The sequence below is a fragment of the Lepidochelys kempii genome, chromosome 3, assembly GCF_965140265.1.
Source record: "Lepidochelys kempii isolate rLepKem1 chromosome 3, rLepKem1.hap2, whole genome shotgun sequence".
Classification (NCBI taxonomy): domain Eukaryota; kingdom Metazoa; phylum Chordata; order Testudines; family Cheloniidae; genus Lepidochelys; species Lepidochelys kempii.
Window position 1 is genome coordinate 35,802,833 of NC_133258.1, and position 15,634 is coordinate 35,818,466.

At 41.4% G+C, this 15,634-nt stretch overlaps 1 long non-coding RNA gene across 1 annotated transcript in view; it reads left to right on the forward strand.

Moving 5' to 3' along the window:
• The first annotated feature begins 9,722 nt into the window (after positions 1-9,722).
• Positions 9,723-15,634, forward strand: part of LOC140908144 (uncharacterized) — a 70,880-nt gene continuing 64,968 nt past the window's right edge. Inside the window, exon 1 of the long non-coding RNA XR_012157777.1 lies at positions 9,723-9,800. This is a non-coding gene — a long non-coding RNA (uncharacterized lncRNA). The remainder of the gene's footprint in view (positions 9,801-15,634) is intronic.

The window sequence follows — 15,634 nt, forward strand, 5'->3', positions numbered from 1 at the left end:
TTGCAATTCTGGGACTCCATCATGATCACCTCTGCTGATGAGCTCTGCATGGTCACCTGCAGCTTGCCACGCTGGCCAAACAGGAAATGAGATTCAAAAGTTCGCGGTTCTTTTCCTGTCTACCTGGCCAGTGCATCTGAGTTGAGAGTGCTGTCCAGAGTGGTCACAATGGAGTACTCTGGGATAGCTCCCGGAGGCCAATACCGTCGAATTGTGTCCACAGTACCCCAAATTCGAGGTGGCAAGGCCGATTTAAGCGCTAATCCACTTGTCAGGGGTGGAGTAAGGAAATCGATTTTAAGAGCCCTTTAAGTCGAAATAAAGGGCTTCATCGTGTGGATGGGTGCAGGTTTACATCTATTTAAAGCTACTAAATTTGACCTAAAGTCCTAGTGTAGACCAGGGCTAAGTATTACAAGGGCTCTGTCAAGTAATTTTAAGCTTTTGGGGTTTCTTTGGTTATTCTTCCATATTTGTAATTCCCTTTTGAGAACATTACAAATTTCCTTCTGTACCAACATTGACCTTTATTTAGTGAACATTTGTTTTTCCATTGTGTTTCAAACTGAACAGAAATTATCATTGTTTTTCTTTGGGAAGACCAACTACTTCTATGACTCTTTATTTTACCAAGATGGCTTTATTCGTGTACCTATATATAGAGTCAATGATCACATAATGGCCCTAGATAGTGTTTGTTTGCAGCCCAGACAACACAAGAAGTACAAAATCATTGTTTTTGTGTGCCTGACAAAAATAGTAGTGTGAGGGTGGGGGTACTCCTGGAAATGGAATGGTAGAATTTATTTAGCTTTAAAATGTATGTCATGCCCATCACTGTTTTATCTGGTGACAACCTCAATAAATATGGATTTCAATAACACCATGTATCAATGGCAGTTATACAGACCCTGGAAAGTAGTAAAAATGAAAATCTAGCAACAGTGTTCCTCTAGTCTTTCACAAGGTTGCACTCTAAAACCTGGAGTGACAGGCACAAACCTTCCGACCTGGAAATTCCTGGTGTATTTGTGAAAGAGGAGCTTTGCACTACTTAGTTTAAATGCATCATGAAAGTGTTAATACAAAAAGATCAGAAGTTATCATATCTGATAGAGCAAACTATTGTGACATTATGGAAATAATAAACCCTTTTATATAGCTAATCAAACACATAAAGTAAAGGATTGATTAAGTTAGACAAAAAATATGGAGACTGAATTCTATTGAAAGTATTCAGGGTGTAGACCCCTCAAAAGAACAAGTGTCAGCTTAAGAGGAAGTTGTGTTGCTAGGAGACGGTAACCACCGTGTGTCAGGACAACATATGTTTTTATTTTAAATAAGAAATATTGATTAATGGAAGTGCTTAAATAATGAACAAAGATATCTTATTGCAAAGACTGAGTGAAGCACTTCCACTTTTTCATTGGCTTTCCATCAAATAAATGTAAGTCTTAAAAGTTAACCCAACCACTGTGCATCATAAGAACAGGATGGTCAGAGAGATATGTTCACTGCTTGATTAGAAGTGCACAGGTGCCAGCTGCAAAGTACACTGATGAAGCAATTCCAGCTCATAAGTCAAATAAGAATAAATAAAGATAATAAACAGCTAACAATCAAATGTTTATATCATTTTTCATCCTGCTAATGTTAATTCAAGCTAAGGATGTTGGAGGAGAGAAGATTGATACTGCTGCATACTGGACTGTCAAAGAATGTGGAGAGACTTTACCGATTTTGCATAAAGAAAGAGATTCTGCATTATCAGAAGGAATATGATGTTGTGTGAAAGAGGTCAGAACCCACAGGGAAGCTTTGGGAAGATCAGGATGACAGAGGTGTCCAAACCAGAGTCTCATCCCTGGAACAAAATCATAGCAGGTGTCTAGCAGTTGCTTAAACTGGTGAAATTCTGAAAGCAGAATTGGAATGTGAAGATCTGTAGAGCTTGGGTTTGGGGAACAAGACCCACAGCAACAATATGAAGTTACAGATTTAAAAGGGCAACAGAGATGCCCTGTTTTCTGATTAGACAGCAACAAGATAATACATGAAGCCCAATTTATGTTATGATTAGAAACACTGTCATATAACATCTAACTTGTTTAAATTTTATTTTGATTAACAAAACTTTTATAAAAGTGTGAGAATGTGAATCTGTACGTTAGCTAAACAGCCCCAATTTCAACAAAATCTTGAGAAGCATGGCATAGGTAATTAGTTCATTAAAATTACTTAACCAGCCTGTATACTGTATCAGCCCTCACACTGGGCATGTAGGACAAAAATTAAAACTCTTACCAACAGTTGACACAGATCAAATCCATGCCTTCCTCTTATTAATTAAGTAAGCAGGGTAAATAGCATTAAAAGTCTCTAAAATATTCATCTGCATAAAAAAGCACCAAATTTGCTTTGCCTCTATTTGTGTGTCTTCTAACAATTCTGCTAGATTCTCTTATGATCAAATTTGCTTGCAAAAATGTTCACAGAAACAGCAAATAATAAGAGAATATTTGTGGAAACCAAATTTTGAGCTCTTAAACGCAAGCTTATTCTAAGAGTTAAGCTCAAACAGTCAGGGAATGGGAAAAAATACACCATGAGCTGTATAGCCAATCAAACCTAAAGAAAGCTCAAATTTTGAATATAAAATATAAAAAAAACCACTCATGCACAAATTATAGACCTAGGGCTGATTTGTAGAAATTATTCTGTGAATGAGGAATAAATTGGTGATAACTGCAAGATGAGTATGGATAATCTTCAAAGAATAAAATAAAGTTAAATTAATTGAATAAATTATTCCCTGTAAAATCAGTCATTCAAATCTAGAAATAAATTCCTTCCACCCCACTACCTCCAGGCCAGGCCCAAATTAAGAATTAACCAGAGGGAACAAATTTTGCATAGTGGCCTAAAATCTCCAGACTTTTTTTTTAATTGGTTTTTAGAAGGCGTGAATTCAAAAACAGGGTTTGCACTGAAAATGCCCGGCTTCCTTGCTGTCAGTGGAGTGACAAAGATTGAGGACAGAATCCAAAGTCCACTGAAGCCAAGGTTTGTCTTCTCATTGATTTCTGTATACTGTGGATGATGCCTTAGAATTGAATTCTCCCCATCAGATTATTATAACTTTCAGAGATCAAGTTTTGGGCCTTAACTGACCAATTTTGAGGGTTTTATTGAGCCATGAGATAGTGATACATCTCCCCCAGAAATTATATCTATTGTAGCTATTATCTTCTTAAAAGATATTTTTAAAAATAAATCCATCTTTGTTTTCCTTTTGCTGCGTTCAGATCATAAGCAGAAAGGTCACCTTTGAAATGCAGGCTCTATTTCTATAGTAGATGTTTTGAAGGAACTTGCAGTCCAACAAGTAGCCAATCAAACCTTTTCTTTCACTTAGTAAAATTCTACTGTAGTTAGTATGAAAGTAGTTGTGTTGTGTGGTCAGTTATGGCTTATCAGCTTTAGGTTTTTATTAGCTGAAATTTATGCGAATATACTATTGAACCCTTGACATCTGAGCTTTTAACCAATATTTGGAGCCTTGTGGGATTGTTTTCTTTAGGAGGAGAGATGGATTATGAGAGTCCAGTATTTCTTGGGTGCAGTCTTGTTTATTTACAAAGAATGTACACAAAGTCCTATTTCCCTGAACAAATTAGAAGCAAACAAGCAGCAGTTTCCTTGTTCAGAAATTCAAGCCTGCTTTCCATCTAGTTGTGTGTTCCACTGAGCTCTCTCTCTGCTTTCTCTAAGAACCATGCTACCAGTTACTTCTCTAGCTTTCTCCTGACCTTCTGCTTCTTTCTTGTTTTTTTTTCCACACTCACTCAAACGACTGCAACCAGATCAGTGCCCCAGCCCCTGCTTTTCCAATCAGTTTCCAGAAAATCCCTTGAGCCACATGGCTCAGCTTCTACTGAGCCTTGCCATTCTAGTCTGTGCCTTGGGCAGTGGCTTCTATTATTTTACCTGTCACTAAGCCAAGGTGCATTTAATTGCACCTTCATTTAGCTTGAATGAAATGTGGCTAGCATGTCCATCAGCTTCAATGAGGTCATTGACCGCCCACAGATTGAAGACATGCCTACCAGCAGCCACCAACATCCTCCAGCACAATAATATATGGTTCTGGTTCCCATACAAACACTTAGATAGGTAGATCCAGATAAGCCACTCTATCAGGATTAAAACTGTATTTTACTTCAGGCGTACTTATAATTGGCAAATAATCAAGTCAGGTTTAAGATCTCAATGGTTAGAATTAATTCAGCACAATTTTATATCATGATATTGTTTTAAAATATCCTCAGGACACTTGTGCACACAATGGTGATGCCGAGCCAAAGAAGATTTACCACTCATTTTGTGCCTGGAAAAGTTAAAAGACCCGTTCTATGAGACAAGACACAATGTATTCAGATGGTCTAGACACATTTTTAATGAGTAAAAATAACATTTTTAAAATGAAATAATAAAAATGGCTAAATATGTAAAGTGCTATCTTGTAGCTAAATATGATTTTCTGCTACAAATTTTCCATTTTTTTTCTACTGGGCATTCATTGTTGCCTTGTATGGCTCTGTAGTTATAAGCAGTAAACAATGGTGTGCTAAACACATCACACCAAGTTTGTCTGTCTTTTAAGGTCAAATTCCATGATTTTCACATTATGGTGTCTGTCCTTTCATGGAATCATTGCCAAACGTAGACAATATTACACACAAAAAAACTGCATTAAAATGCAAAGTAAACGGTTGCAAAGTAAATCACTCAAAAATTAGGAAATGCCAGAATTGAGAGTCCCAGTATATACTTAATTCTGTCCCGGCACATGTATGCATTATGACATAGTCTTTAATTACATGATCACTTACTAATTGTTTCACAGGACCCCAGCTTCTTTCAATGCACAGGATGATGGATAGGGCTCGCTAAGTGAGCAGCTAATGAATATTTGTTTTTTCCTCATTGTTCAATACATGGCCACTTTCCTTATCTACTTCACACTATACAGACCCTATTCTAAAGATAGAATAATTAATTTCTATGATGGGATCCCCAGGGTGCAGCCTGGGGCTGTGGAACCCCTGTATCCCCTTTAACTCTCTCCAGCCTGGGCTGACTCTCACAATGCCTTGCTAGTGACAAGCAGCAAACCCCTCCAAGTGCTGTTAACACTCAGCACAACAACATGTGGAGATCCACACCCAGCTTGATTGCATGAATGCTCCCAGAGCTACTCATGAATCACACAGGGAAAGGCACCGGCCAGATCCCCCCCAGCTCCCAGCCTTGCATCTCAGGAATATACCATTTTGCTCTGTTCAAGATGGGCAGTGCAAATTTATTAATTGGTTCATCAATGGAAAGTGGATATACATCAGCCTTTGCAAAACCTGAGCAGATTTGCCACACGCTTCAGGCAAACTCACTCGTAAAGATAAACAGTAAAACAAATTTACTGAGTACAAAAGATAGATGTTAAGCTATATTAAGTGATAGGCAAAAAGTCAGAGTTAGTTGATGGGGTGGCTGGGGGACATTGAATGGTTATAGGAGTAAACTAAAGTATATTTCTGAATTTGACTCACTGACACTCATTCCAGAGAAGCCAGATCTGAAATCATTTCATACTTACAGAAAAGCATAATCTGGATGCAGTGAAAAGTGTGGTTCATTTGAATTTGGAGATGCATCTGAGTGAATGCTTTGCATCAGTAAAGTTCGAAATGCTCTGAAGTAATTTGTCCTGCTCAATGGGGAAAAGAACCAAACTGAAGGAAGTGCATGCACAATGTGCTTAGCACAGATGTGAGTTTAGCTGAACTTCACTCTTCAGTTCACTGAGTTGTGTGACATTAAGGCGACAGGAAAAGTCAGTGAAATGGCAACACTGAGAAAGGTTCTTAAGTTACAGAGAGGACAGCTGTTGTCTCTTGACTCTTGCTGACTTTGGCCAGGCTGGTGGAATTCTTGGCTAATTAGCATGATGTGCTAATATGACCTGTGCGCTGCATGTACAACCGCATTCTGAGTGATGTGAAGTGCTCTCTGTCAGAAAACAACTTTTTCAAAGGTCCAGCTATGATAATCACGGATGATGGATTTGGAAAATGAGCAATTAAAAAAATAAATTATCATTGTATTTGTATGTGTTTGTATACAATACCGCCTCTAGCCTGATAGGAGCTTCTAGGTGCTACTGTAATATGAATATTTAATAACATTTTGCCTTGGCACTGAAGCATAAATCAAAACAATCAATTCCAAGCCACCACCACCAATAGTGGCTCCAGGAAGAGAAGATATCAGCCATACCAAAAGGAACAGCTGCTTCAAAAGGATGTGGCAAGTGGGGTTACATTTTTGCAACAAATAGACGATGAAGCCAAAAAATGAAAATAAGAGGCAGGGTGCTTGAATTATCTCCTTATGACCTACAAGTTTCTAAATGTTGCGGAGACCCCACTGACTCTTGTAGCAAGTGTGGGGTGTGTTAGCCAGCTGGACCCACATCTTCCTTACATGTGCAGTGCAAAAATATTCCTTTGTGGGATGATAACCTGTCCAGTTATCAGACTCTTGTAGCGGCACCTTGCTTTTTTTTGACGAGCAAACTGCAAGGAATAGCTGAGGATATTTTAAATGCACACAGATGAAAATTAACTTGGAATGATCATTTATGGATTGATGTTTTCAGAATAGTGACAGAAATAAAAGATACTAGTAAAACACTATTCAAGTCATTTAATCTAACTCATCGGGTTTAGCTAACTCAAGGGAAAAAATGAGAAGGAACAACTCCAGAGATGACTGCTGATATAACCTGTTGCAATTCATATACTTCAGTGCTCTTAATGATGCCCAATATGCCATCAACTGATGAATGCAGCAGTAATGACTAGGAAACCATCAGAAATAAATATATTCATTCCAGGTTACTTTTGAACTAAGAATCCTCATGACAGTGAGTAAAGCCTTCAGGTAATTTGAAGCAGTACCTCTTTTCAACAGATATTTGCCTCACATAAAGGTAACATGTCTATGACAGGTGAAGGAATCTCAAAGAAGGGAATTGATGAGACCTTACCTAGCTGGTGCAGCAAGTTATGGCTTCTAACAACAAATGCATGGGCATACAACCACAAAGGAGCTGACGTCTATGCAGCCAATCATCTTATGAGCCAAACTCTTTGGAAATGAATTTTGCAAATGTAGATATACATGAGCACAGAGGCAGACTCAGTAAAGACTGATTCTAGATACTGGGTTGTGCATGTTGCATTTGGTCTCCCCAGTGTGTAAAGCGGAGTTGCATCTTGAACCTCATGTTTTAATTCTGCTGGTCAGGCGTTTCTTCACATTGTTACAGCTAAACAAGAATCAGTCCAGGCAGGAGAGAGACTGGATGATCAGATAGATCCTGACAAGACTAAGTGGTACCTTGTAGCGCTTTCTTGCATGACTGCTGGGGTTAATTTTTGTTATGTGCTAGGTTTATAAGCATCAGAACTGGGAGATCAGCTGTGAAGAGGTACACTCTGAATGCAAACTACCCCTTAGAGCTAAGATCCCAATCCTGCTTCCATTGGCATCAACGGAAATTTTGCCACTAACATCAACCACAGTACAAATAATATTGAATTAATAGGAGAATCTCATGAACTCGCAGGACTAAAGGGAGATGTGTGATATGACAAAAATCTGATGTATGATTGATTACTCCAGGAAAGGACAGCATTGCTCTCAATTTTATACTTATTAGCATATAACTTCTGTTCCTATGGGGACCCCCTAATATATAAGCTACAAGAACATAGGCAGTCACTAGTTAGGCATACATTTTATTTGCTGTGAAAGCTACTTATGTATTTATTTTAAGGGATAAAAAAGGCCTTTTGCCTAGCTGGTTTAAACCGAGGCATAATGGATAGATTCCTGACTCTCTGGTATTCACTGTTAGCTGCCAATGTAAGCCTGTCACCATTACGGTAAGAAACACAGTCTTTGGAGATGCTGCATCTCATTTGCAGTGAATTCCTGGATGGTTTTCCTTAAATTGGTTCTTCCCCAGGAGTACTTTAAATGTGGTTATTCATTTAAATAGTTTACCATGGGGGGGAAAAAAGCTCTACAAAGTGCAAGATCTCATTTGCAAAGGGGATCCTTGGGACTAGGTGCAGATATACGTGTGCCATGTGTTACAGTTTCCATTCTCTGGTTTTCCTGCTGTTAGGAAATAATAGGAAAATTATCTAAAATAAGGACAATGTGCATGATAATTGAACAATGAGCTCATTCCACTCCTGCTAGCAGAATCGAGACTGTGGGCCTTGAGCAGTGGAATGCCCACCTACAAGCAGTGCAAGACACCTTTAAATCCTTTCTTCACTGTTAATTTTAGCTTTGGATTTTCCAAACACAAAATATATGTCAAGGTACAGCTCTTCTACTTGGACACAAAACCAGCAACTGGCTAGTTTTCTTAGGAGTTCAATGTGAGTTGAAGATGTTCAGCACCTTGCAGGATCAGGCTCCAACAGACTGCACATTCAAGAGTCTAAGTTTATAGTATTTAAGATTATCCCTTTTAAAATGTTTATATTAGTTAGTTTATATTAGTTATTATATGGGTCTCAGGACCCATATGTAAATCTGTGGTAGAGATCTGAATCGAGGGATGGCCGATGATGATGATTAGTTACAGTAACAAGTGTGGAAAAAAGCCTTTGAGCTTGATTCAGTCTTACAACTGGGGCTGGTCTAGGGAAAATGGTGCCCTGGGTGAATGTGTATTTTGGTGCCCCTGACCCCCGTGGGCACCTGACCCACCCCCCAATGTCCCCAGGCCTTGCTGTCTCCCTCAGTGCTTAATTTGTTAGTGGAACTGAGACTTAACATCTTATGTGGAGATTGGCCATACTGGCGTACTTGGAGATCATTCAGTCAAAAGCCTTTTGCAAGAAAAATACATAACTTTAAAATATACATCTCTCTTATTTTCCTGTATTTTTTGTTTGTTATTTAACATAAATGTAGACGCTAACTGTAGTTCCCAAAGAAAGGAATTAAATGTAAGAACAAAGACAGCATTGTCAATGTGTTTGGTCTTTCATTCTTCATGAAACACAATCATTTAGTTTTCTAAATGTAAATAGAAGGCATGTTTTGTTAAGAGGGCTAACTAGGAGAGGTAAAACAATATTTCATATACTTTACAAAGACAATATTTATCATTTTGATGTATATCTCAGCTAGTCCAGAAGCAATTGTTTCCACTAGTGTTTTATGCAATTATTTCTATTATGTTATTAATGGATTCTTTAAAAATTGTTAGCCTCTGATAGTTTTTAAGTGTCTTATTTGTTCCTTCTCTCCAGAAAGAGACTTTCCCTATAAAGACAAATGACCTTGTTGTCTGTGTGTAGCTGGTTTTCAGTTTATTTAAAGTAGGGATTTTAGTTGTTATAATAGTAAAAGCTATGTTTTTGCTTTAAGCCAAGTGAGCTGAAGCTCCTTGTGTTTTTCCATTTTTCTTGACTTTATTACCTAATTGATATTCCTCATTACAAGGTGTCTTTTTTTCAGTCATGCTGCCTTCCCCACTATATGTTCCAGCTGCTATTAAACCCTTAATGTCACAGTGACCAAGGGAAAAATGCCTGCTTCTGAAACGGGGAGACAAAAGAAGCAGGAGGGATCTGTGAAAATGCCCGCAAGAAACAAAGCACAGTACGATGAAGATGATTCACATCTCTGCAGTGATTCTTCAGGAAAAGGTAACAGAGCAGAACCAAAGACCATTTTCACTCTTCTTGAATTCATTTCACCTGATCTCTAAAGTATTTCCTGGCTACCACTGTAGCTTTGAAATGGGCTGTGTGTTTGAATACAGAATTTTTTTTCTTATAAAAATAAAATGGGGTGAGGGGAGTGAGCATTTTTTTTTAAAAAAAGTCAGTTAATGGTGATAACTGTAAACAAGCATGCAGAAGAGAGATCCAGGCAGCTGTCCCTCCATCCATCTCAACTTTCATCCATCTTCGGGGAGATCTATTTTAGAAAATAACATTCATGGGTAATTTTTTGTCTAATTTTAATTTTAATGGAGCAGAATGAAGCCCATAGGTACCGATCTTGTGAAGACTTACAGATGTGCTTAACTTTTGGCGCTGTAAGTATTTCCACTGAAATCAACATGAGTAAAATTAAATGTGAGTATGTGTATTTTTACAGGATCAGGGCCTTAGGGCTAACTGTGTCCCAGTGCTGATTGCTCCCTGAATGATGCTGAGCATCCTCAGCTTCTATGGAAACAAAAAAGCTTCACTATTAAGATAAGCTAAGAGCTGGATTCAGCTCCCATTAGGGTCAAAGGGAGTTTTACATTTGAGTATAAATTGCGGCTGGATCAGCACCTTAAATGGTAAATTCCTGGGAGCCGGGACTATGGGCTGTAAAGCTCCATGCGTGATACCAGTAGTATTATTAGTGAGATTTTCAGAAGAACTCATCAACTCTTAGAGAACAAAGAGGTGCTGGCTGTCGAGTTCTTTTGAAAATCTGGCCACTAAATTTAGTGGGAGATGAGTTCTTCTGAAATCTGGCCCAGGTATAAATAACAGTTCTAACCAATCTTGTTCTCCTTGGTGATTCAATTTATCCTATATGATTTAGGTTTCAGAATGGTAGCCATGTTAGTCTGTATCAGCAAAAACAACAAGGAGTCCTTGTGACACCTTAGAGACTAACACATTTATTTGGGCATAAGCTTTCGTGGGCTAAAACCCACTTCATCAGATGCATGGAACGAAAAATACAGTAAGCAGTATATATATTACAGCACATGAAAAGATCGGAGTTGCCAACTTGGTAAGGCAACTCCCATCTTTTCATGTGCTGTAATATATATACTGCTTACTGTATTTTTTACTCCATGCATCTGATGAAGTAGGTTTTAGCCCATGAAAGCTTATGCTCAAACAAATGTGTTAGTCTCTAAGATGCCACAAGGGCTCCTCGTTATTTTTATATGATTTAGGTTATTATTCCACTGAAAGTTAAATGGGAACTGGTGAAATCAATGGACATGACTCTGCTTGAGAGGCAGAAATTTACTAGTGGGTGAGTAATAGACAATTAAGCAATGCTGTTGTAATAGCAAAGGAGAATAAAGGAAGGTCCATTTGACTACTGCACAATTAGGGTATGTCTACAGTATGAAATTAGGTCAAATTTATAGAAGTCTTTTTTTATAAATTGTTTTTATATAGTCGATTGTATGTGTCCCCACACAAAATGCTCTAAGTGTATTAACTCAGCAGAGTGCTTCCACAATACCGAGGCTAGCATCGACTTCTGGAGCGTTGCACTGTGGGTAGCTAGCCCACAGTTCCCGCAGTCTCCGCTGCCCATTGGAATTCTGGGTTGAGATCCCAATGCCTGATGGGGCTAAAACATTGTCGAGGGTGGTTCTGGGTACATGTCGTCAGGCCCTTCCTCCCTCCCTCCGTGAAAGCAATGGCAGACAATTGTTTTGCACCTTTTTTCCTGAGTTACCTGTGCATACACCATACCATGGCAAGCATGGAGCCCGCTCAGCTCACTGTCTCCGTATATCTCCTGGGTCCTGGCAGACGCAGTACTGCATTGCTACACAGCAGCAGCAACCCATTGCCTTGTGGCAGCAAAAGGTGCTACAGGCCTGAAAACTATCGTCCTCATGTTTGAGGTGCTCATGGCTGCCTCAGTAAGGTCAGTCAGGAGCACCTGGGCAGACATGGGTGCAGGGACTAAATTAGGAGTGACTTGACCAGGTCATTCTCTTTAGTTCTGCAGGCAGTCCTATTGTACCATCTTATGGTGAGCTTGCAGGAGATGAGGATGGCTAGCAGTCCTATTGCACCATCTTCTGCTGAGCAGCCAGGAGATGTGGATGGCTTGCAGTCCTACTGCACCGTCTGCTGCCAGCCAAAGATGTAAAAGATAGATGGAGTGGATCAAAACAAGAAATAGACCAGATTTGTTTTGTATTCATTTGCTTCTCCTTCCCTTCCTCCCTCTGTGAAATCAACAGCTGACAATCGTTTTGGTGAGGTCTGTCAGGGGCACCTTGAAAACCTTAATGGGGATTCAGTCCTGCCTGAAATACCAGAGGGAGCGATAGATTAGTGGGTTGAGCATTGGCCTGCTAAACCCAGGGGTTTCAGTTCAATCCTTGAGGGGCCATTCTGCGTGACAGTTGTTTTTGTTTCTCCTTGATGTAAAGCCACCCCCTTTGTTGATTTTAATTCCCTGTAAGCCAACCCTGTAAGCCATGTCATCAGTCGCCACTCCCTCCATCAGAGCAATGGCAGATAATCGTTCTGCAGCTTTTTTCTGTGCAGACGCCATACCACGGCAAGCATGGAGCCCGCTCAGCTCACTTTGGCAATTAGGAGCACATTAAACACCACGCGCATTATCCAGCAGTATATGCAGCACCAGAACCTGGCAAAGCGGTACCGGGCGAGGAGGCGATGTCAGTGTGGTGACGAGAGTGATGAGGACATGGACACAGACTTCTCTCAAAGCACAGGCCCTGGCAATGTGGGCATCATGGTGCTAATGGGGCAGGGTGGAACACCGATTCTGGGCCTGGGAAACAAGCACAGACTGGTGGGACCACATAGTGTTGCAGGTTTGGGACGATTCCCAGTGGCTGCGAAACTTTCGCATGCATTAGGGCACTTTCATGGAACTTTGTGACTTGCTTTCCCCCGCCCTGAAGAGCATGAATACCAAGATGAGAGCAGCCCTCACAGTTGAGAAGCGAGTGGCGATAGCCCTGTGGAAGTTTGCAATGCCAGACAGCTACCGGTCAGTCAGGAATCAATTTGGAGTGGGCAAGTCTACTGTGGGGGTTGCTGTGATGCAAGTAGCCAACGCAATCAAAGATCTGCTGATATCAAGGGTAGTGACCCTGGGAAATGTGCAGGTCATAGTGAATGGCTTTGCTGCAATGGGATTCCCTAACTGTGGTGGGGCCATAGACGGAACCTATATCCCTATCTTGGCACAGGAGCACCAAGCCGGCGAATACATAAACTGCAAAGGGTACTTTTCAATAGTGCTGCAAGCACTGGGGTATCACAAGGGACGTTTCACCAACATCAATGTGGGACGGCCGGGAAAGGTACATGACGCTTGCATCTTCAGGAACTCTGGTCTGCTTCAAAAGCTGCAGGAAGGGACTTTATTCCCAGACCAGAAAATAACCGTTGGGGATGTTGAAATGCCTATATGTATCCTTGGGGACCCAGCCTACCCCTTAATGCCATGGCTCATGAAGCCATACGCAGGCTGCCTGGACAGTAGTCAGGAGCTGTTCAACTTCAAGCTGAGCAAGTGCAGAATGGTGGTAGAATGTGCATTTGGATGTTTAAAAGCACGCTGGCGCAGTTTATTGACTTCGTTAGACCTCAGCGAAACCAATATTCCTATTGTTATTACTGCTTACTGTGTGCTCCACAATCTCTGTGAGAGTAAGGGGGAGACGTTTATGGCAGGGTGGGAGGTTGAGGCACAGGAGGGTGCGGTGAGCATCAGAGAAGCTTTGAAAAACAGTTTCACGACTGGACAGGCTACGGTGTGAAAGTTCTATTTGTTTCTCCTTGATGAAACCCCCCGCCTCTTGGTTCACTCTACTTCCCGATAAGCTAACCACTCTCCCCTCCTCCCGTCGATCACCGCTTGCAGAGGCATAAAGTCATTGTTGCTTCACATTCATGCATTGTTTATTAATTCATCACACAAATAGGGGGATAACTGCCCAGGTAGCCCGGGAGGGGTGGTGGAGGAGAGAAGTACCTGGAGGGGTGGTGGAGGAAGGAAGGAAAGGCCACACAGCACTTTAAAAGTTTAAAACTTTAAAACGTATTGAATGCCAGCCTTCTGTTGCTTGGGCAATCCTCTGGGGTGGAGTGGCTGGGTGGCCTGAGGCCCTCCCACCGTATTCTTGGGTGTCTGGGTGAGGAGGCTATGGAACTTGGGGAGGAGGGAGGTTGGTTATACAGGGGCTGTAGCGGCAGGCTGTGCTCCAGCTGACTTTTCTGCAGCTCAACCATATGCTGGAGCATATTAATTTGATCCTCCAGCAGCCTCAGCATTGAATCCTGCCTCCTCTCATCACACTGCCACCACCTTTCAGCTTCAGCCCTCTCTTCAGCTCATCACCTCTCCTCCCGGTCATTTTGTGCTTTCCTTCACTCTGACATTTTCTGCCTCCATGCATTCATCTGTGCTCTGTCAGTGTGGGAGGACAGCATGAGCTCAGAGAACATTTCATCACGAGTGCATTTTTTTTGCCTTCTAATCTTCACTAGCCCCTGGGAAGGAGAAGATCCGGTGATCCTTGAAACACATGCAGCTGGTGGAGGAAAAAAAAAAGGGACAGTGGTATTTAAAAAGACACATTTCATAGAACAATGGGTCCACTCTTTCAGGGTAAACCTTGCTGTTAACATTACATACATAGCACATGTGCTTTCGTTCCAAGGTCGCATTTTGCCTCCCTGCACCGTGTGGCTAGCCCCTCCCTTCTCCCCCGTCCTCATGGCTAACAGCGGGGAACATTTCTGTTCAGCCACAGGCAAACAGCCCAGCAGGAACGGGCACCTCTGAATGTCCCCTTAAGAAAAGCGCCCTATTTCAACCAGGTGACCATGAATGATATCACTCTCCTGAGGATAACACAGAGAGATAAAGAATGGATGTTTGAATGCCAGCAAACATACACTGCAATGCTTTGTTCTACAATGATTCCCGAGTACGTGCTACTGGCCTGGAGTGGTAAAGTGTCCTACCATGGTGGACGGAATAAGGCTGCCCTCCCCAAACTTTTGCAAAGGCTTTGGGAGTACATCTTGGAGAGCTGCGAATGCCAGGGCAAATTAATCATTAAACATGCTTGCTTTTAAACCATGTATAGTATTTTAAAAGGTACACTCACCAGAGGTCCCTTCTCTGCCTGGCAGTTCTGGGATGCAGCCTTGGATGGGTTCGGGGGGTACTGGCTCCAGGTCCAGGGTGAGGAACAGTTCCTGGCTGTCGGGAAAACCGGTTTCTCCGCTTGCTAGCTGTGAGCTATCTACAACCTCATCATCATCATCTTCCTCGTCCCCAAAACCTGCTTCCGTGTTGCCTCCATTTCCATTGAATGAGTCAAACAACGTGGCTGGGGTAGTGGTGGCTGAACCCCCTCAAATGGCATGCAGCTCATCATAGAAGCAGCATGTTTGGGGCTCTGACCCGGAGTGGCCATTTGCCTCTCTGGTTTTCTGGTAGGCTTGCCTAAGCTCTTTAAGTTTCATGTGGCACTGCTTTAGGTCCCTTTTACGGCCTCTGTCCTTCATGCCCTGGGAGATTTTGACAAATGTTTTGGCATTTTGAAAACTGGAACGGAGTTCTGATAGCATGTATTCCTCTCCCCATACAGCAATCAGATCCCATACCTCCCATTCAGTCCATGCTGGAGCTCTTTTGCGATTCTGGGACTCCATCATGGTCACCTCTGCTGATGAGTTCTGCACTCACCTGCAGCTTGCTACACTGGTGAAACAGGAAATGAGATTCA